The 20883-nt window shown below is 44.5% G+C and overlaps 1 protein-coding gene and 1 non-coding gene across 6 annotated transcripts in view; both read right to left on the bottom strand.

The window, feature by feature from the left end:
* Positions 1–20883, bottom strand: part of HTR2C (5-hydroxytryptamine receptor 2C) — a 239929-nt gene that overhangs the window by 120029 nt on the left and 99017 nt on the right. The gene's annotated exons all lie outside the window — the stretch shown is intronic.
* MIR460B (microRNA 460b) lies at positions 7393–7482 on the bottom strand. The gene has a single exon (NR_035017.1). It is a non-coding gene; the product is annotated as a microRNA 460b (primary transcript).

Below are 20883 nucleotides of genomic sequence, written 5' to 3'. Positions count from 1 at the left end.
TTCAAGGCCAGGCTGGATGTGGCTCTGGGCAGCCTGGTCTGCTGGTTGGCGACCCTGCACATAGCAGGGGGTTGGAACGAGATGAGCATTGTGGTCCTTTTTCAACCCAGGCCATCCCATGATTCTATGAATATCACTCTTCCGGAAGAAGAAACTGCATTAAAAAGGGGGAAAAACACTCACATGTTCATAGCCTGGCAGGGAGCAAGAAGCCACAGCGACAGAGGGTTCAGCAGCAGAAAAAGTGTTGGCCTGAGTGCTGCAGAGAGGCAGAACCAGGAGCAGTGCCCTGACTGCCAGCAGCTGCTGCTCAATCATGGCTGCATTGCTCCCCACGCTGCTGCCCTCCTCCACCTCTACTGTAAGTATCCTCACACCCCACACGCAGCACTCTGCTATGCAGTTATTTTAACCCAGCACTGCTGCAAGCTAATTGGCCATTCTGAGAGGAGAAATAGTCGGGATTAATTAGTGCTTCGCTGCTGAGGAAAGTGCCGCGTTGTTGCAGTTGCCTCAGTTGGAGCCCTCTGACCACAGTTCCACAGACACCTCCATGTATGAATATGCAAAGTGCTGCTTTGGGCTGGGACAGACTGCAACTGTGGGAGGTGTAACAGCCAGCCCCAGCTTGGTTACAGAGAGGCTGCTGTGGAAATCCCAGGCAGCACCCAGTGCCTTCCCATTGCTGGTATGAGAGCAGCAAAACCACCATCGCTGCAGCTGCTCCAAGCTGTGGGAGGCTGTGAGCACAGATGGGCAGTGCTCCCACAGGGAGACCAATATCCCTCTCCTTCAACACCTCCTCGCACACAACTTCAGTGCTGTATGATGGATGCAAGGCACTGTACCCGATTTTCAGCGGCCCCATCCATGTCGTTCTCTTATGGCTCATACCATGCAGGCATTCTTCCCTCCCAGGGAAGCACATCATTCTCCAGGAGCGCAGGACACAAGATAGGTGAGAAGCAGAAGGGTGCTGAGCTAAACCCATCTTCCTCTGCTCTATGCCCGTGCACACACCCATCACAGGGGAGGGAGAGTGGATGGAAAGGTGGCTTGAGAGGGATAATGGCAGAGCCCATCCACACCACGGTCACTGTTAGGGTGCTCAACAGCGAGGCAAAGCAAGTCTAATCTGTTGTAGTCCATGCATATATTGTCTCAGAACCATAAAAACAACAGCAGCAATATTTGATACAGAAAAAAACAACTAAACAAATCAAGCACTTAATTTCTGTGCAGATGTCTCAAAAAAATAACAGTTTATCCTGCAGATAATACTACACTGCTGCTTTTTCTGCATACTTTTTCATGTAGACATTAATTTCCATTATTACACATGGATTTTAGTATCTCTTCCATGCAGAAAGTACAGAGGCAATGAGCACCTTTGAAATATGGCAAAGGAATGGGACAACACATTGACAGGTCAGCGTAAAACTTGAAATGTCAAGTTTTCCCTTAAAGTAATAGATGATGTTATTAGACAATGTAATTATTTCATTAAGCTAAAGACTGCATTTATTTAGGGCAGGAGCTGCGAGAACAGCTGCCTCACCAAACAACACGACTCCAGGCATTGCAGTCCTTGTCAACCTTCCCTCCTCTCCTCTTTTCCTTTTCTGCAAAGAACCACAGACCTATATGAAAATAACACCTCCCATCAAACTGTATTAACCAGCCATCCCCATAGACAGGGAACTGGCAGAGCCCAGATGCAGATGGGGCTGCCCAGGAGCTGGGGCAGACACCCAACCCTGCTGCTCATTGCTCATGGCAATATCAACGTTGTCTCTGTTCCTACAAAGACAGTGCTGTGAATCACAGTGTCATCCTCAAACATCAGTTTACTGAAACTCAACTCTGTTCTAATCCCATTCAGTTTTGGTATTGACTTTAAAGGAGAAAGGGGTAAGTTCTTACCCACTGCTGCTCTGAGCATGCAGGTTAATTACCAGCAGCTCCTCTTTCCATTTATTTTCACTTTTACTATGCGTACAAAAATCAGTTCTCCCCATAAATGATAACTGTGCTCCCTCTGAATTCCCTGACCTGGGTGTGGACAGCAGCAGCAAAGGAGGTTTAAACAAGACGATCATTTGTGCAAGTGCTGCAAGAAGCAGGAATAGCTGCACCATCATGGAACGCGTTGGAATGAATTCATTGCCATCTGTCTTTATTTTCTTAACCAGCTCAATCAGACACCACAAATATACTCAAACATGAGAAAAACATTTAAATTATTTGTGCTACGTCCTTTTTCAACGCGGAACTCTCCCTGTCAGTGGTTTTTATCAGTACTGAATGCCCACCAGTAGCAATGAATTCACTCTTGTTCTACCTTTACAATGCATCTGTCCAACTTCAAATCCACTTTGTATGAATAATGTAAAAAATATATGTGAAAAAGGTATGATATTACAAATACTATAAAATTATGCAAGGAAGCACAATGAAAATGACCAACATCTGGTGGTTCTGCCACAATGACTCCCAGATAAAGCAGAATCCTGGAGAGCAAGAAGGAAACGATGGAGAAAGAAACAAAGAAAAAAATGCACTGTAAGCAGAAAATATAGAAAGAAATGGGGACTAATCAGAAAGCAATTAATGGAGGAAGAGGAAGGAGGCACAGAGCACTGCAGTGGCTCTGCCAAAGTGCAAACACCACCGCCACTGCCAGTCCCTGTGGCTCAAATGCAGCAAGGCTTGCCAGAGGGGAGCACACCACCCAGACACACACCCGGGGATGTGAGGAACACTATGCTATGTCAGCTTCACTTGGCCCCGAGACAGCTCCCATTTTTCTCTCTGCTTCAGTGGAGTGAAAGTTCCAGCCCTTCCATCTTCCAGCCCAGGGAGGCAGACCTACAGCACACACCATTGATCCCAGCAGATACTCTGTGCGCAAGGATCCGTACAAGTTTTTTGGGGTTTCTTTGTTTGTTTTCTTTTACTGCAAACAGGAGGGAGACCTGGAGTCAGGCTCAGCAGCACTGAGGTGGGAACTCATGCTCCTAAGGGGGTTGACTGCAAATATTTGCTCAAGTGCTTGGACTGTGTCTAAAAGAGCATAGCATTATAGAGATGAAATGCTTCCCCTTGTCCTCCCCAAAAATGCATGCTACAGACAATGACCCACAGGCACTAACATAGCAAAAGATGCAGGCATTCTCTCCTATAACCCCCAGTACTGAGGGCAGAACTCATCATATCTATTTTTTAGATACAAAGCAAAGCTTTCCCTGAGACTGTGAACACGTCACACAGCCTCACTGCCACTTGTGGGCACTTCCCTGACCCTAATGCCACGTCCCAGCCTCAGCAGTGAGGACTGAGGGCTGCAGAGCCTGGTTCTGCTGAGGGGACCCATGAAGCCCACGCTGCTCATACTGTTCCACAACCATTGCCTTCAGCTGCAATACCCCAGTTCTGAAGGCAGCAGGGAAGCAACCAGCACCAAGAATGCACCAAACTCTTTGCTCCCAGACCCAGTGCCCGCTGCTCAGCTGTCCGGATCCAACAGAGCAGGGTGAATCTTCAGCAAGAGAATGCAATTAATAGGATGCAGAACAAAGCACCACTACAGCAGGCACACATGCACACCCACTAAGCACCCAGCATGCCCCATACCTCACTTGAACCCCCCTCTTACTGCACAAGGCTAGTAGAAATGCAGTAGTAAGCACTGTATGCTATAGTTGAGGCATTCCCTGCACCAAGAGCTGCCTGGGGAAGCAGGCACAGGGGAGCAGTGCTTCACCCCCGATACAGGTATACATGGTCAGCAGGATACAACAACCTGCAGTGCTCCACGGCTCAGCTATCTACTGCACAACCAGTTTTCGAGTCCCTACAGAGCATCCAAAAGGAACCCTGTTCATTGAGAGTTATTTAGGTTAAGTGACAAAGTCCCACGTTCTCCCTGCACGGAACGCATTACAACAGGTGGCTCCTCAGGTCCTCAGCACTCCGTGTCCTCAGCCAGCACCACGCACGTGAAATGCTGCTGCTGCTACAAACAAAACAACCAATCAGGACTGCTGACAGGAAAAAGCAGACGTCGTGCTGTATGCAGTAGGGCTGCAAGCGTGCTAGCAGAAGAGAAATCAGCACTTCACTGGGGTTCATGACTTTTAAAGTAGAAATACATGAGGGAAAGCTCTGCTGACTCGTTCAATTTCTCTTTTTCAGGCTTTTCCTCAGTTGGTATTTTCCACACCAGGCAGACAATACTAAATTTGGAATTCTTCAGCTGTGCACCGCACTAAAAACATGTCGCCTTCTAATGCTGCCTCTTGTGAAATCTCTTGGGTTTCTGGCACAGCATCTTTATTGCTGGTACAGGCTGGAGATACGGAAAGTTTCTCAGCACAGCCTGGAGACTAAATTTATTTCATGTAAATAAACATTTCTGAACAGCTTTAACGAGCAGCTGGAGCTGTGCCATCAGGCACCCCACAACACAAAAGGCATTGCCAGGATGGTGTTGAGGGCTGAACCCCAGCACGCAGCTCCCAGAAGACCCAAACACAGCCCAGGAGCCAACCCCCATCTCCTGCCTGGGACGCCAACAGTGCTGAACTGAGACAGAGCACATTCAGAAAGTAAAGACTGAAAAATAAAGCACATTTGGTAAGGCATTTGCTTGCATGCATGCCTTTAGCAACTTAGCACTGTTGCTTTGGAAGACATCATTCACCGCCTCAGCTCCAAAACCCATTTGCCATCAGGGGACCAACAACACTCACATGAGGTTTGGGTCTGAATAGTAAAGCATAAGTTGGGTCAAAGAATCTGAAAAATGCAGTTTGAGAGTTGGACTGCTCCATAAATTTTTGACTAAACCCTTCATCCAAGAACAACAGTCTGTCAGCATCTTCTCCTTGACAGAAATCTTTCACTTAATTCAAGATGACAGAGATGAAATTAAACTCCTCCCATGTGAGGAAAGCAAAGGTCAGAGAAAGTTTTAGTCTCCAGATTAAAAAATAAATAGTAATAAGTAGCTCTAGCACCTGTATTGATCTCATTCTAAAGAGATAATTAAAAAGACTTCCAAAACAGGCTTGCAAGCCAAGTAGGCAGACAATTGCATGCCGTATATCAGACACACGACATCATTAACTGGAGGGCTGGGCACAGTCCTGGCTCAGCAGTATTCTTTATGCATGTAGGGGGTCAATGGAAACTACAAATGCAGAGAGGAGTTTGATAAGGGAATGTTTGCTACAAAAAGATGGCTTAAGGTGCAGATGTTGAAGAGGAACATGGTTAGTGGGCATGGTGGGATGGGCTGATGGTTGGACCTGGGGATCTTAGCGGTCTCTTCCAACCTTAATGATTCTATGATTCTAAGAATGGAATGTACCTCCATCCTCCTACAGAGGGTAATTTCCACTGGCTTTTGTGCCATAAACACCTCCTCACTTACTCCTCTTGCTCTTTTTAACACAGCTAGATCAGCTTCTAAGGAGCAGAGTTACAGTTATGAGAACAAACAGGGATACCCACAAGGACAGCGAGAGGAAGCCTGGTGTGTAGCTTATGATGTCTGTAACAGACATGAGGCAAACACGAGCAGAAGTTATCTACTATAAAATGTTCAGTAACCACACTGTTATCAGATGCTCCCATCACGATAACAGCCTCCCAGCTGAGACTGGAGTATTAATATCGGGACCCTGATGTCTCCCTCTAATAACTTTGGCCTAAAAACATAAGCCGCTTTTACATTTTTAATTACAACTGGATTTTATTCTGGGCCTATAATCCCTTTCCAGCAATTGGATTAATGCAAATAGCGACTAAAAGAAAGGGGGAAAAAATATAGATCCAGTGAAAGCAAAACCTCTCCCGCAGAGAAGAGGCATTGCCTCTGGGGGGGCCAATGGAGCATGGCCAGAATAGAGCTCACTCAGCTCCCAGCAGCCACATCTGCACCAACATCTGCAGAACCTATGGGTTAAGCCCCACATTCCCTTAGGAAAATACATGGATGGAAAGCACTGCTCTCACAGTACTCTCAGCACTGGAAAACACCATAACCCTCCATCGCTGACAGCTGTAGGATGGGAAGGACACAACTTGTGACCTGCTGCACACCAACAAGGGCAGCAAAGGTTCCAGGGATGGACAACCTCTTCACCAGTCTGCAGCTTTGGCCATTTAATTCAGTCTTCTCCCAGTATAAAACAAAAAACGGTAGTACAAAACATCACCATTAGTAATCCCATGAAATGCAAAGCTCCTAAAAATTATCACAGAATGAAATAATGCTTTCAGCAGCAAGAGCAGCAATGCAAAACAGAGTTCCCCGGAAATGACTGCTCGGTTGCATTTCCATCACTGCCACCAAAAACAGGTCTTCAGTCCTCCCAGCCCTGCTTTTAAAGTTAATTCCAGCACTGTAGGAGAATCACCATTCTTTCATGCAGCTCCTGTTATTGAATGGGGTTCAGGTCTGCTGAAAGCCCATTTAGTCCTGCTACAAATTCAGTACACGCCCAGCTGACAACGAACTTCCATTTTTGCCACCTCCACAAGTCACTTTATAGGTGCAATATTTTCCTTTGTAACAAGTTTTGCCTGTAAACATATCTGATTCCAAGCAACTCAGCATTTGTTAGGGTAACTTCGGTCACCAAAAGATTCATCAAAATAATTTGAGGAGAAAAACAACATTGTTTAAAAGTGCTGTACGAGATGTGGCCCTGCTTTGGGTCATGCAGGTGGGTGCCTACAAATGTGCACACCAAAAAGCAATTTGTAGCTTAAACAATACTTTAGGTAACGGCCTTAAGTTGTACCAGGGGAGATTCAGGTTGGGTATTAAGAAAACTTCTCTGAAAGAGTGATAATGCAGTGGCACAGGGCTGCCCAGGGAGTGGTGGGGTCACCGTCCCTGGAGGTGCTCCAGAGCCATGGGGATGTGGCACTGACGGATGTGGTGATGGGCATGGTGGGGTGGGCTGGGGTTGGACTTGGGGATCTCAGTGGTCTTTTCCAGCCTGAATGATTCTGAGGTTCTATGAAAAAGCATTTTCCCCCCACCCGTAAGAACATTCCCCCAACACCGTCAAGAACAATGTTAAAAGCATATTGATAACAACAACAGTACTAATCCATGTGAACACTAAACGGACCAAAATCAGATTCCTGTGCTTTTAAATCCTACTTATACCTTCCTTTATGGAGGACTAGAATGATCCTATATAAGTTCTGTCACTGCCTTCTTCTCGCTAATAAACTGCATCTCTAACGCAGTTTTTCCAACCCAGTTTCACACACAAATCCTCCCAGGTAGCACTCACATGCACACACACACAATCCAATTTTAAAACAAGCCATCACCATCTCTCCAAGGCCATTTACATCTTGCTGGGCGTCAGCTGAGCTCCATTATGTCCACATTGCATGCGCTGTGTACGTGGCAAATACACACAGCATGTACAATGAGGACAACGTAGAGCCAGATCTGAGAGGTCGTGGTGGGTGACTGCACCAAGGAAAGCCATCATTCTGCTCCCAGCGTGCTCTGACAGCAATAAAACTTTGCATGACAAAACCAATCCCAAACGTTCAATCACAGAGGAAAGTAAATACTTTAAAATCTGCTAAGTTAAGAAAATAATAAAGTACAACAAAAGGCCTCTGAAGTGCACAGGAAATAATATAACTTTAATTGCAGCTATCGATCCATCGGTCTAATGGCTCTGCGGTGTTACTGGAAGCCAACAGATTCATCAGTGCATTTAGCTTTAAAAACAGCTGTGCTTGCATTTTGTTTTAAACCCTTGTTCTGTTACTTGGATCTTTAAAAACACATCCTTAATGAAGGCCAGGAACACAAAATATGAGAATAAATGGTAGTGCAAAACAACTTCAGAAAGGGCTTTGTGCTTTGGGGATAATGCAGGAAGGCCCGTATTAAAGCCCACAGATGTTTCTGGGGTTACTGTAAGTGGGTATTTATGAAATCACAGCAGCAAAGGGGCACTGGAGAGGCGTTAGGAACTTCTGACAAAGAAAACCAGACTGTGGCGGATACAGAAATTCAGTTTAAAGTTAAAAAAAAAAAAAAAAAAAAAAACAAAAACCCACCAACAAAGCTCTGATTGAAAATAGAGCTCTTCTCTTTCTCGCTTTGCCCCTGACGACATGAGAGAGAGCAGATTTTCTGCATCTCCTGAGGGTTAACAGGGCTGCTCTGTGAGGTGGTGGGAGGGTGGTTTCCAAATGAAGAGGACCCATAGAAAGGAAATGTTCCACATATTTCTTCCCATTAACACTCAGCAGGAAACCTCCTTTATTTTTTGTTCCCCGGAGGAGAGGAAGGATGCACAAAAAGCAGTGCAGTATTCTCAGCTTCACAGTATTTTTGAAGCCATCATCTGTCGCCAGTTTGTCATCTCCCCAGATATTCAGAGCAGGTCAGAAATGAACAGGAATTCATCATTCTGAATAGCTCACATCAGGTTCTTCCTATTCCCTTCTCTGCACCTTCACGAGGTCACCTTCTCCATAGCATTTTTGTTTCATCTACCATTACATAAATTAACAACGCACACGCATCTATATTTCACAGATGAGGAACTCAAGACAGCTTCAAGCACGCTCAGAAGCCCAAATATATGCTCACAACTCTGAGTCCCCATAGGGTAACGCAGCACGTCTCTTCTCACACTCTGCACCTCTAAATGGTTCATCTCAATTGAGTCTGTTTCTCGACAGCTGAGGATAACCCTTTACCTGAAACGAGGTCAGGAACTGCAGGAGCCAAGGCAGAACCCAAGCTTTGTTGTGCAAACACAATCTTTCTCAACAGTTGCTTTAATTCAGTTATTCTAATAGCTGGGAGATTTCTAACTCGCTGCACTCAGAAGTTGCTATGGCAGCACAAAATACAACCATTCCTACAAATCCAGCCAGATGCCAAGTGCAGTTCTTCTTTCCAAGCATCAATTTGCAGAGTAATAAATCAAGTCAGATTAGAATCCTTCCATTCACATCAACCAGGACGAAGTGCAGCTTTTCTGCTCATGACCTGCAGGAACTGCTTGGCCAGTGCCAAAATAAGGCTCACTGCAGCTTCAGTCCATTTCATACATACTGCATACTCAGCAAAACAGCTGCGTTCCTTGACATCCCTCACCAGATCAGTGACCTGTACCCATCTCTGGCTGAAAGCAGCCTCTGACAGCAGCTGTAGGAGACAGAAAACCTAAACTGGAGCCATCGATCCTCGTGGATCTGGCCCCATCATGAAAGAACCAATATACTGCAGAACAAACCTGACCTTAGCACACATTATTTAGACCAGACTATATATTTCATGATACCTAAGTCCCAAACAAACCTTTATTACTACCAGATGAAGTAGCCAGGTTTGTGCATTAGATCAATTAAGCAATTGAAATCCATAGCCTTCAACTAGAAAAGACTGTAAAGAACTGACATAATGCAATCCGTTACCATCTATGTGATCTGATATCATTACAATCTATTGGCACACACCGTTCAGAGGCTCCAGTGCTTACATAAACAGAGGCTGCAATCCCTGCAAGCCACCAGAAGACGAGAGATGACCTGAGGAAGGCAGAATATTTGCTAGGAACGCAGAACTGGAAGTCAACTTTGTGCTCAGGGGGAGCAGCGCCAGCCTTCATGCAGGGATCTCTCTCCTGAATTTAAGAATTCTCAACTGCACCTCCATAAAATGCAAAAAGATGCTGTCCTCTTTTAGCAGAAATCTTGGCACAAAAAGATTGAAATTTATATCAAGTGTGGGCATACGTAATTACCTGAATATATTTTCTATATCAAACTGATAATAGGTCCTATTCAATATCCATTACATCTGAATGAATAAATACAACCAGTGAATGCCAGAAGTACATTTGGAATATTTAAAATTTCATATAGTGAAACCACTGACAATGTTTGATGTACTGAATTATGAATCCTTCAGCACCTCAGGCTTCTGGAGCAGAAAATGATGATAAAACATACAGGTTAGGAGCGAATTCCAAAGGTCGTTTGAAAACTTTTCATGTGTTTTCATAAGCCATCAGAACAGAAACGCATTAAGGACTTCTACATACATTAATCCATCATGTTGCCATATACAGTATTAGTTTTTCAGTTATATAATGCCTATGCGCATTCAGTTTCTAATTTTACAGAAGAGGCAGTTCTTATTATACCTAAAGAACACATCCATCCACAGGGCAGGTTAACCATTTGGGTACCCTCAGAGCTCATCCATCACGCACTATGGGAAGGGCAGCAGCACCTGGCGCTCACACCATCAGCTGTTCCATCAGGTTCCTGCGTGCTGCCCTTCTTCAAGCTGCTCAGACCCCCAGAATGAAGGATTACTTCAAGGGAAGGAGAATTATTAACGAGAACTGGAAAACTAACGTAAAACTCGCTTCTCTTCCAGGGCATAAATCCAAAGCCTAATAGTATTTCCAAGCAACGCTTGAGCCAGCTCCAATTTTACTAATTAACGAGCAGCAACACTCCTTACCCTTTAAAGTATTCTGGCAACAGAAATCCCCAAATCAGGCTTTGAAGAGCGGGGCAGCCCCAGCCTGTCACTCACACTGATGGACGTGAGCCATCCTCCAGGCACGGAGATGTGGCAGTGAGGGCTGTGATTATGGGCTCAGTGGGGATGAGTAGGCATTGGTGATCTTAGAGGTCTTTTCCAATTTTAATGATAATATAATGTGCCCTGTGGCTGCACAGATGGCCTTCTGCCCCACAGCAGAGCTCCAGAACTTGGGAGCAGGCATGGGGAGGCTCCTAGAGGTCCTCTAGGAGATGCAACTAAGAGCAGTCCAACATTTACCTTTATGAAAGCACCTCATTTCACATTGAAAGCCTAAGTTGTCATACTAAACAGAGAGAAACTGATCATTCTGAGATCAATCTAATTTTCATTCCACAAACAAATATTAAAAACTGAGAACTGAGAATCCTAAAGCAATTCTCATTTCTGCAATGAAATTTGAACAGCCTGCCATGAGTAAACAGGACTTCAGATAAATTTTTGTTCTATATTTCTGCATGATCAGCCCTTGTTAGAAACTCCTTAGCAGCAAGATCCCCAATGGCTTGGGCCTTCTTTCTGGAACTCGTTAAAGCTAAAAAACAAAGGAACTTTTGCATATATAATCTGACCATGCTACAAAGCATTGGTTTGAGTTCACTTCTAAAAATAGACAAGTATCCCAAAATACTGAATCAGGCCCCAGAATCATTCAGTCCCCCAAATATCTGTTGCCATTGCAGAACCTCAGAAATTCACCGAGCCGTCCGCTTCTAATCACAGAATGTTCTTCATGTCATGATTTCATTGTAACTCCGTTAATTCGATGCTACTACCCTCAAAATACACTTCACAGACTCAGCATAGCTCATGGACCACAGTGTTCATGAAGGCAGGACTTAGGATTTACAGCACTCTCAGTCTTTAGTAGAGGAGACAAGGGTATAATAGAATACAGGTAGGACAAAACCAAGATTTAGATCGGATATAAGGAAGTTTTCTTATATAATAGGGTGGCGCAATGGCACAGAGTATCCAGAGAGGCTGTGGGTGCCCCATCCCTGCAGACACCCGAGGTCAGGCTGGATGGGCTCTGAGCACTGATGGAGCTCTGGGCATGCCTGCTTAGTGCAGGAAGTTGTTCTAGGAGGCCTTTAAGAGACCCGTTCATCTCAAATGATTTTATGAGTCTAGAAGTCTTTGCTTTTCAAGCAGAACCAGTGTGCCATTTTGTACATGGGGAGCGCAGTCAAACAATCAACGGGCAAAGAGAAAGATCTTCCCTTAGAGAAGGAAACAAGAACCATTCTTTCAGGAAACACCCTACAGAGCAGGACTGTTCTGATAATCAGTCACTTCAAAGAAGTCAGCATCTGAGATGGAACAGCAAGATATCTGCTGGGTGAAAGCCCACAGCTGTGGAATTTAGCTGGAGAGAACAGCAAAAGCACTGGGAAAGTGCACAGTCTTAAAAAGCAATTCCTACACAACAGGAGAGCTTGAACATGTTTTCACTGAGCAATTCAAGCTGACAGTAAGCACTGCACACATAAAAAATGCATTTCTTCAGAGCATAAAGAGCCATCCTCGGACAGAGCTTGGTCAAAACACTCCACCTTTCCCCACGTACGACAAGGGCTGGTGCAAGAGCCATCACCTCAATCTCCCAGCAACAATACCTTGTTTGGGACTGTCCAGTTTGCTTTTTCATTGTCTTTCCAATTTGCCACCATATGACTGCCAGAGTAACACAGAGTTCAACGTGGGACACATCAGCTAAATGATGCTCAATCAATGGCCAAGAGGTTGGCCAAGCTGCCACAGTAGAGAAAGAAGCCCAGCATTTCATGGACGCCAACTCTAATCCAACCTGGTCACATCTGTATTCCTGAAATACATTCTGCATTTATGACGGCAAAGAATCAAGGTTGCAGAAGGCAGATCATCATGTTGATGGGTAAAGTGAAACCCCGACGTTCAAAAAACACACCACCTACTTCACAAATATACCACTTGCTGACGCCAGCCAGGTTAAGTCCTAACAGCTTAAGATTTAAAGGGATCGCATGCTGTATGCTCCCCAGCAACTAAAAACACATCTGGAATGCACAGGGCTGCATTGAGTACTCCTTGAAGAAGGGCAATAAATAAATAAATAAACAGAGTGCTTTACATAAGCTTCTGTTAACTAGATTTCATTTTTATCAAGTCTCATTTTGAAAGCATCCTTTCCTCGTACGATGCCACGTTTAGCAAGCCACCTCCTTTGTGGGCTTTTCTTTAATTTTGCTAAATTGTAAAAAAATAAGATAAAAATAAAAATGAGATATGGAAAATCCAAGGAAATCCACTGCTGATGTGCTACCACACTTTATTAGAATCATCTCTAAGTCATCATTATGGGAAAAAATCTCTTTAAATGTGCAAGGCTTGCAAGTTTCTGTCATTTGTGTAAAACTATCAAAGACTTTCTTGTTAAAACGTTTAATTCCCATCTCACAACACAGGGGCTGACCTAATTTTTCATTATTGGGTCAGGAAATGCACCATGCAAATTATCCCTGATGAACGTGTCAGTATTTCCATACTAATAGCTTGCATCCACAATGTATATCATCAACCATTAGATAATAAGCAGCTTTGTTATTATTTTCCAGTGCACTGCTGAAATTGTAATTAATTTTACTTCAGCAGAACAAGCTGTGATGCTTCCTTTGCCCTGATACATCATTCTGAGCTTGGTTGTGACAAATTACTACTTGGAAAAGATCCTTTTGAGTACTCCCAAGGCCACCTGACTGTCACATGGTGCTGCTGGAGATCAGGGTGAAGATGGGGAGGGTTGGGTGTGCATAATTTTGAGCCATCCTTTCTGTTCTGGTGCAATTGCAGAGGAGGTTTTGATTTACAAACTCCACACCTGCAGGTAAAATAGCCTCGAGTCAGGACAGCAGCAGAAAAGCAGCACCACTATGGTGGGAACAGCAGGGATGAGGAGCTGGGGAGCACTTCACGTCAAAGGACAGACATGGTCTGCAAGGCTACAACTGAAGGAAGACATGGAATTACAGCAGCAGGCTCAGCAGGAGTTCTGCTCTGAGAGCAACTCCCCAGGGAGCCCAGCAGCTCCTGGCTGAACACTGAGAGCCTCAATCCACCACCAGGCAAGACTGCATCTCCATGAGCCACAGCATCTCCCTGCTCCTGCTGGGCTCCCCACGTGGAGGACAGCTTAAGCCTGAAAGCACCCTCCCTCACTGAGAAGGTGGCTTTGACTGCCTTTGAAGGATGTCACTGGGATCAGCCAGTCCTGAGACCCTCACCAGCAACCCTAGTGAGGCTCCTCCCACTCCAAAGCAGCAGCACCATGTGGCACATCTCTTCCCCACCACCAGTTACACCTGCCAGTCAGTGCCTTTGGGGGCACTTAGAGAGGTGGCCGTCACCATTCATGATCCCAGGTCCTCCCATGCTCCAGGACATGACTGCCAGAACACCCTCTGAGAGCCACGTGGGCATCATCCACTTTGGGAAGCAGCTGTGGAACAACAGTCATGTTACAGCACCCGGAGCAGTGCAGGAGCATGGATCAGAAAGGAGCTTCCACCTCAGCTCTCATGTCTCACATGACTGCATTGCCTAAAACAATGACTGTATGTGACATATCAAGGTACCATTAGCTGCTAATTGCTTTTTTTTTCCTGTGTGTTGGTAAAACCATCTTTAATGAGTCAACAGCACAGAGCACAGCCTCAGAGCAACAGCTTTGCGAGTTCAAAGAGAAGATGAAAAACAGCATTACAGCTAGCATAGATCAACAAAAATCTCTTCAAGATCAGCCTGTCCTAAAACACGCCATTCCTCTCTTTTATGGCACGGATATAACTCGGCCTTCTACTCAACAATTGCTGTACATTTCTCTAAAAAATTACTTGTAAGTCACAGCTTCCAATTGAAAGGTTCTATGAATTTGTTTCATCGTGCAAGTTAGCTGAAAAATTCACTCTTGGTGATAATATCATTCCTATAGAGCTCTGTGGTTTCCCTAGTGATTACACAATATGCAGAACATCTTTCAGAAAAGAACAGAAATGAATCAAACAGTTAAAGTAGAGCAGAGCCCCAAAAGGTTTGATGTGCTATACTTCACCCAACCAAGCCCGAGCCCTATGGGAGGGATGGGACGTCCCATCTCCTGCAAACAGCTCACACTGCCCACACCAGCGTCCCCAGAAGGGTCACTCCACCTCCAAATACACTAAGAAATATATTTTCTGGAAATACAGGCATATATTTAGTGAACCAGCAAGGAGAGAAAGGACATTTCCAGCATTGCCAAGATATTGCTGCTGGCTTTGTTGGATACAGGAGCTCCCAGTGCAGGTTTCAATAGAAAGAGGTCTTCCAATGTGTAAGACGCTTTCAGATGCTCACCGGAGAACAAATCATCCCATCATCTTCGCAGTAAATCACTATTCAGCTTGGAAAATTAGAAGTACATCATCATGATAAGATGGCTGAGAGTGGCAGATGAACTCATAATAGGTTAACAGAGAATGAATGTAAATCAATAATTTAGAGCCACTCTAGAAATGGCGAGCTGGGAGGATGGGGGCTCTTCCAGCCATCATAATGTCCCTTTTGAATACAAACAATGCCACCTATTACACAGATGGCTCCACACTGGGTACATTTTAGCAAAACAATTTATGCAGTTTGTACATTGCTGCTTGGAATGTTAACTAACAAGGTAGAACAAAAGGCTATAATTTAAATGATCTTTTAATTTTACTTTATTTTTCTTTCTAATTTTACTCAGAGGGGAATTATCAAGCAGTGTGAGCATTTCACATCACAACAGTGGAAACGTGAAACAGTTTACATCAGCTCCAGCTTGCAGAAAAATCCACTTTCATCACACACAGAAGATGGCAGCAGATGTGGATTGGTGACCACAAAGTACAAGCACACCCCTACCAGCCCCAGCAGAGATGCAGGTGGGGACAGCATGGTATCACCTGCGCACCATCCTTCCTGCAATGCCAGCCAGCTGTGCTGCAGGTGCCAACGTGCCCAGGTGAGTGCCATTTGTTTGGGACTGAGAGGGATGGATGCTGTGACCACACTCCATGCAGAAAAACCAACACTGGAATCAGTGCACACCCCCAGCTCATTTCTGCTCTCATGACAAGCGCACAGCTCTGCTTCAGGAAGGACTGTAAATAACATACCTTGTTTCCTTTTCACCCTGTTCAAGGAAAGTGTGCTATGCCCTAATCTAAAAGCTAGATGACTCTGCAGCCTTCTTGGTCCTTCTAACGAGAGGATATGGAATAGCAAAACCAGTTTTATAGCTGAAGAGGGAGTATTTCTGATCAGCTAAAAGCATAAGGCTCAGCTTCATTCGTATTTATTGTTTCCAAGCAATAGAACAAAACCCAATGCCTGGAAGTTCTGGAGAATTTTACAACTGCAGAAATACCCCTAGTTCAATTTTAAAGACATTTTCTTATAACAGAAATGGCTGCATGAAAAAGTGAACTATTAATACCTTATTGCTTTTACTCTTCTGGCTTCACAGACTATGTTACAAGGGTATGAAAACACCAATAAGCCACGCAGCATTAAGTCCCACACGGCTGTGAAGGCCAACACACGGCCAGATATTTACTACCACTAAGAAAACAATTAACACAACAGTGTAAACAACAGAAATTAAGCAGAATAAAGTGTAGGCAATGCAAGAACATTTACCGACTGTACTTCACCAAAAGAAATTGTTCACTTCCCAAAGGACCTGGGAAACTGCTTCCCCCATCAGAACCTCCTGCTGCTGCCTGGCCACATCTCTACATGGCCTCTGCAAAGACTTGAATGCAGCATTGGGTAGTGGGTCACTGTTGCTGTTTTGAAGACATCCAACAGCAGAATCTCCTCTCTTTCCAATTGTGTTTGGTTTTTTCGTTCTTGTTTTGCTTTAATTTAAGAACCTCTGTGCTGTACTGCCCAATGCTGCTGAAACAATGGCTGGAGTTGACTGCTCTACAGCTCTCAAGGCAGATGTGGTTTCAAAACACGAGCAGAGTTTGTAGCCACATTGACTCAAACGCTGCCACAATTGAATGGGAAACGAAGAACTTTGCAACACCAGAAAGCCACACATTGCACAAATGATCTTGGAGCACTCCATGCTCAGTGCATTTGCAGATGCCTTTGTGAGAAAGGCGTAGAGAAAGAGGGATGTGGCCCTCTGCTTATTTTCCACCCCCAGGTGTGCCTGAACCAACAGGCTGACACTCAGCCTCCAACAGCTGATTTTGTGAAGCTATGTGTGGAGCCAGAGGTGCAGCTTTTCCTTTTCATTTCGCTTGCAGAAATAAAAACAACAAAGGAAAGTGATACGGAGAGGCTTCATTCCAATTAGTACACAGAAGTGCCACCACACACTGCCAACAGCATCCCTCACATCTGGTATTTTATTTCTTTCACTGTGGTTTCGTGGAACTTAAGTTAAAGTTGGTGCATAATAAGAAAAGCAATAATAAGAAGTGAAGTTTAACTGCAGAGAGTCTGTTCAGCATCTACAAAACAAAGGCTTTTAAATCTATCCAGCCTCATCACTCTATTACAAAATATTGCCCACAACGTTTTTGTTCCATTTCCCCTTTTGAACAGCAGAAAAGAGTTCGATACGCTCCAACAGAGGTGCAGGTTACTATTTGAACACCATCCCCTAATGCTTCCCTTTGGTTTTTTTCTTTTATCTTTTCAAATAATCCTCCATTCACACTTGTGAGGAATTCTGTATTGAATGAAGACCTCCCCCTGCCCTGCACTCCTTCTTCCTCCACCCCAAAAGAAGGAGTAAGAAGATGACAGAAGCAGAACACCCTCTCTCTTCGCTTTCACACCTGGGGAGTTAAACCCAAAGAACAGGTTTGAACATCGACCCATTGCCAGTGCTTTCTTACACTTACCCCATTTGTCTGAAGCACAGCACAAGAGGTGAAGAGATTGTTGCTATTGTGTAAATGTTTGTGTGCTGCTTCAGAACTCACAGCAGCGTCTGTAGTGCTCAGACACACTGGCCTCTTCTCATTTGCTGCAACACTGAGAAGCACCAGATCATCATCACTGCTTTGTCTGATCTGCAACTTCACTGACAATTAGGAAACACCAGGGAGACTCACGAATTATTCTGGAAGGTTTCCCATGTTAAAGAGCTGCTCCTCTACTTCGTGGCCCCACAGATAAGGAGGGACACGAAACTTGAGCATCCATCCCCGTGATCAGCTGCATTACTGCAGCTCCTCGTTGGATGTTCCCTCCCTTCCAGTTGCATCGCACTGCAGAGTGTGCAACACCTGTGTCCTACTGCAATATCAAGAGACTCAAAGTAGTTTAGTTTCTCCCTGAAAGTGCTTGCATTGATCACCAATTAGCTCAGCAACGTTATTTTCCCTTGGCTAAAAAAAAAAAACAACCAAAAATAATATTATGAACAACCCAACGAGCAAAGAAACAAAGAAAAACAATCCATCAACCCAAAGAAACCAAGCTATATTTAAAAGGTTCCATTTCTCTTGGCAGCCTAGGTGGCTGGCAGCAAACACAAGCACTTCTAGAAGTCACTCATGAGAAACCACTGAGAGGACAGATACATATACACAATACGAGGCTCACCACATCCTGCTTTATTCGTGCATTTCCTGAAGCGTTGGGTAAGAGCTCAGTAGGAGCTATTCCACATCCCAGGGGTACAAGGTGTGGGGCAGGGTGAGTGCATCACTTTATGCTCCTCAGATGCATTAATAGTTTATGTGGCCCAAATCCTGGGGAACAAAAATTGATTTGCTTCTGCAAATCCCGCTCACTCTGAGATATTGTGGTCAACCAAACCTGCACCTTGGAAGCAGTCAGCATAATGCTTGGCAGGTTATGTACTGCTGTAAGAGATAATGAGCCTCTTACAGAAAGCATCTTTTGGCATACCAAATCACAGATCGATGTGAAAAATTAAACCTTTCAACAGCAGATAAAAGCATCACCAGCAAGACCCGTAGAAATAGGCTGGGCAGAGACTTGAGTGTAAATGCCATTGGTTTACGCAGTCTCTTCGGGTCAGCTGTATCCAATGAGGGGTTTGGGCTGAAGTCAGCCCTGTTCTGGCATAGGCACTGTTCCATACTGCATTGTGCCCAAGCATCTTGGCACAGCTGCCCAGGGAGTGGTGGGGTCACCATCCCTGAAGGTGCTCCAGAGCTGTGGGGATGTTGGCACTGAGGGACGTGGTGATGGGCACAGTAGGGTTGGACTTGGGGATCTTAGTTGTCTTTTCCAATCTTAATGACTCTGTGTCTATAACATTTTACATATGCATGCAAATGTACATATACACGTGCATAGATGTGTATCTGTGGCCTCTGCAAATAATTTGTAATAGTAAAGACATTTTAAAAGAGTATAAAATAAATACTTGTACAGTTTTCCAAACAGCTCCAGAAGCATGCTGCCAGTGACAGAGGATGCATCAGCTTCTCTCTCCTCGATGAGGTAAGAATGCTTAAAAATGCCAAGAACGATGCACAGACATTTAAAGAGTGAAAAGAACTATGCTGATTACCTTGCATGCCATCCTGCATACAGAGATCAACATTTTGCCATAAATACCTGGTCAAAAGATAATGTTGGTACACCTGAGGCTCAGCCAAGCTAATAGCCCTGCAAAGTTTGTCTTCACAGCCAGAGTCATCCTCAGCAGAGGGCAAAGTGGAGCCAAAGGCAGCAAGGGGCAGGCAGCAGAGCTACAACTGGTGGAGAAGGGAGTGATGGCAGCAGTTCTACTCAACCCTGAAATGTTGCTGCTCTCTGGGCAGGGAGGTTGGGAGCGCTCACAGCAAAAATGCAAGGGAGAGTCTTTCACATGGGCTTTCAAAATGAAATCAATTAAAATAAGAATTACATATACGTTATTTTGTAAAAAGAGTAGAAGTAGTCTAGCAGGAATTAAAATTTCCTTACAACCAGCTTTTTTTCTTTTAATATTTATCCAGTCAATCCAAGTTCACCATCAGCATTTGATTTTCTCTCTGGTTCCAAGCACCAGACAGGTCTGGAAACCATCAGCCGTGGGCTGGTTGCTCTCTGAAAATGCAACTGGCCAACATTAAGCCCTTGCAATGTCCCAGCTGGTGCTCTGCTATGCTTGCAACCATGCAAATCATTGCCTGCCACCAGAACTACACACACCTGAGGAGCAATGGGTCTGCCACCTGCTGCAGGTCTGAACGCCAGGTAGGAGAAGGCAGGCTTGGAGATCACATATTACATTTAAACACAGAGTAATAACTCAAGAAAATACCAAAATACCCATGACAAGGGTTATATTGTACAAGGAATTAAAGCCCCAGGACTTCCCCAGAAATTCATAGGAAGATAAAACCTAATGTTACACACAAAAAAAAAAAAAAAAAGAGGAAAGGGGTGAACAAAACAACAACAGAACAAATCTGGTAAGCAAATTAGGGGATAACAATTCATAAAGACAACTACTAATTTTTCCTATGATTCACTCAGTAACCCCCACAGCTGCTGCTTTCTAAGTAGCGAGGAAAAGTTGATTAGGGTACAAAATAGCTGCTTGATTAAAGAGATTCCTAACGATCCTGTGGGATCTGCAAGCACAGATCCCTCCTATTCAAGGAGTCCATATAGTGAGGAAGGCCCACATTCCCGTCACACCTATCCAATAGAAGGCATTAATAACCTTAGCGTCATTCCAACACAATAAGCACTAAACCTGAATTCACTTTGCTGAATGGATTTGGCTACTTGATGGCCTACAGTCTCAAAAAAAAGTCAGCCAAATGAATCAAGAGATGGTTTGGAAGCAGAAAGCCATTTGCAGAGGACTGGAGTGCAGACCCAGCCACACACACCGTGGAGCTGTTCCAGAGCAAATAATGGGGTGTCAGACTATGGTTGGAGCAAGGAGAGAGATGTCAGCTCTCATTTCTAATCCACATTTGTCATTCAAAAGCTCTCCCCTCCTTGACTCTAATCATTAAGGCCTAACAGATACTCAAGGCAGACATGCACATGCAAGAAAGTAACATACACAACTGAAAATAGCTCCACTAAGGAACATATGGATCTTGCTGAAGTTAAATTTTCTACTGCTACTCAACTGAATACATTAAGTTGCTGGAGGGTAAGCATGTATAAATTGGATAACTGCTAATTGATCCTTCACATTAGATGCTGAGTACGTTACTGCAAGTCCCTTCCTCCTAAACTTAGCTCTTGTGAACAACTCCTTGGAGACAAAG

This window comes from Gallus gallus, chromosome 4, assembly GCF_016699485.2.
Source record: "Gallus gallus isolate bGalGal1 chromosome 4, bGalGal1.mat.broiler.GRCg7b, whole genome shotgun sequence".
Lineage (NCBI taxonomy): Eukaryota > Metazoa > Chordata > Aves > Galliformes > Phasianidae > Gallus > Gallus gallus.
Note: the sequence above shows the minus strand (reverse complement) of the source record. Positions and strands in the feature narration are given on the sequence as shown.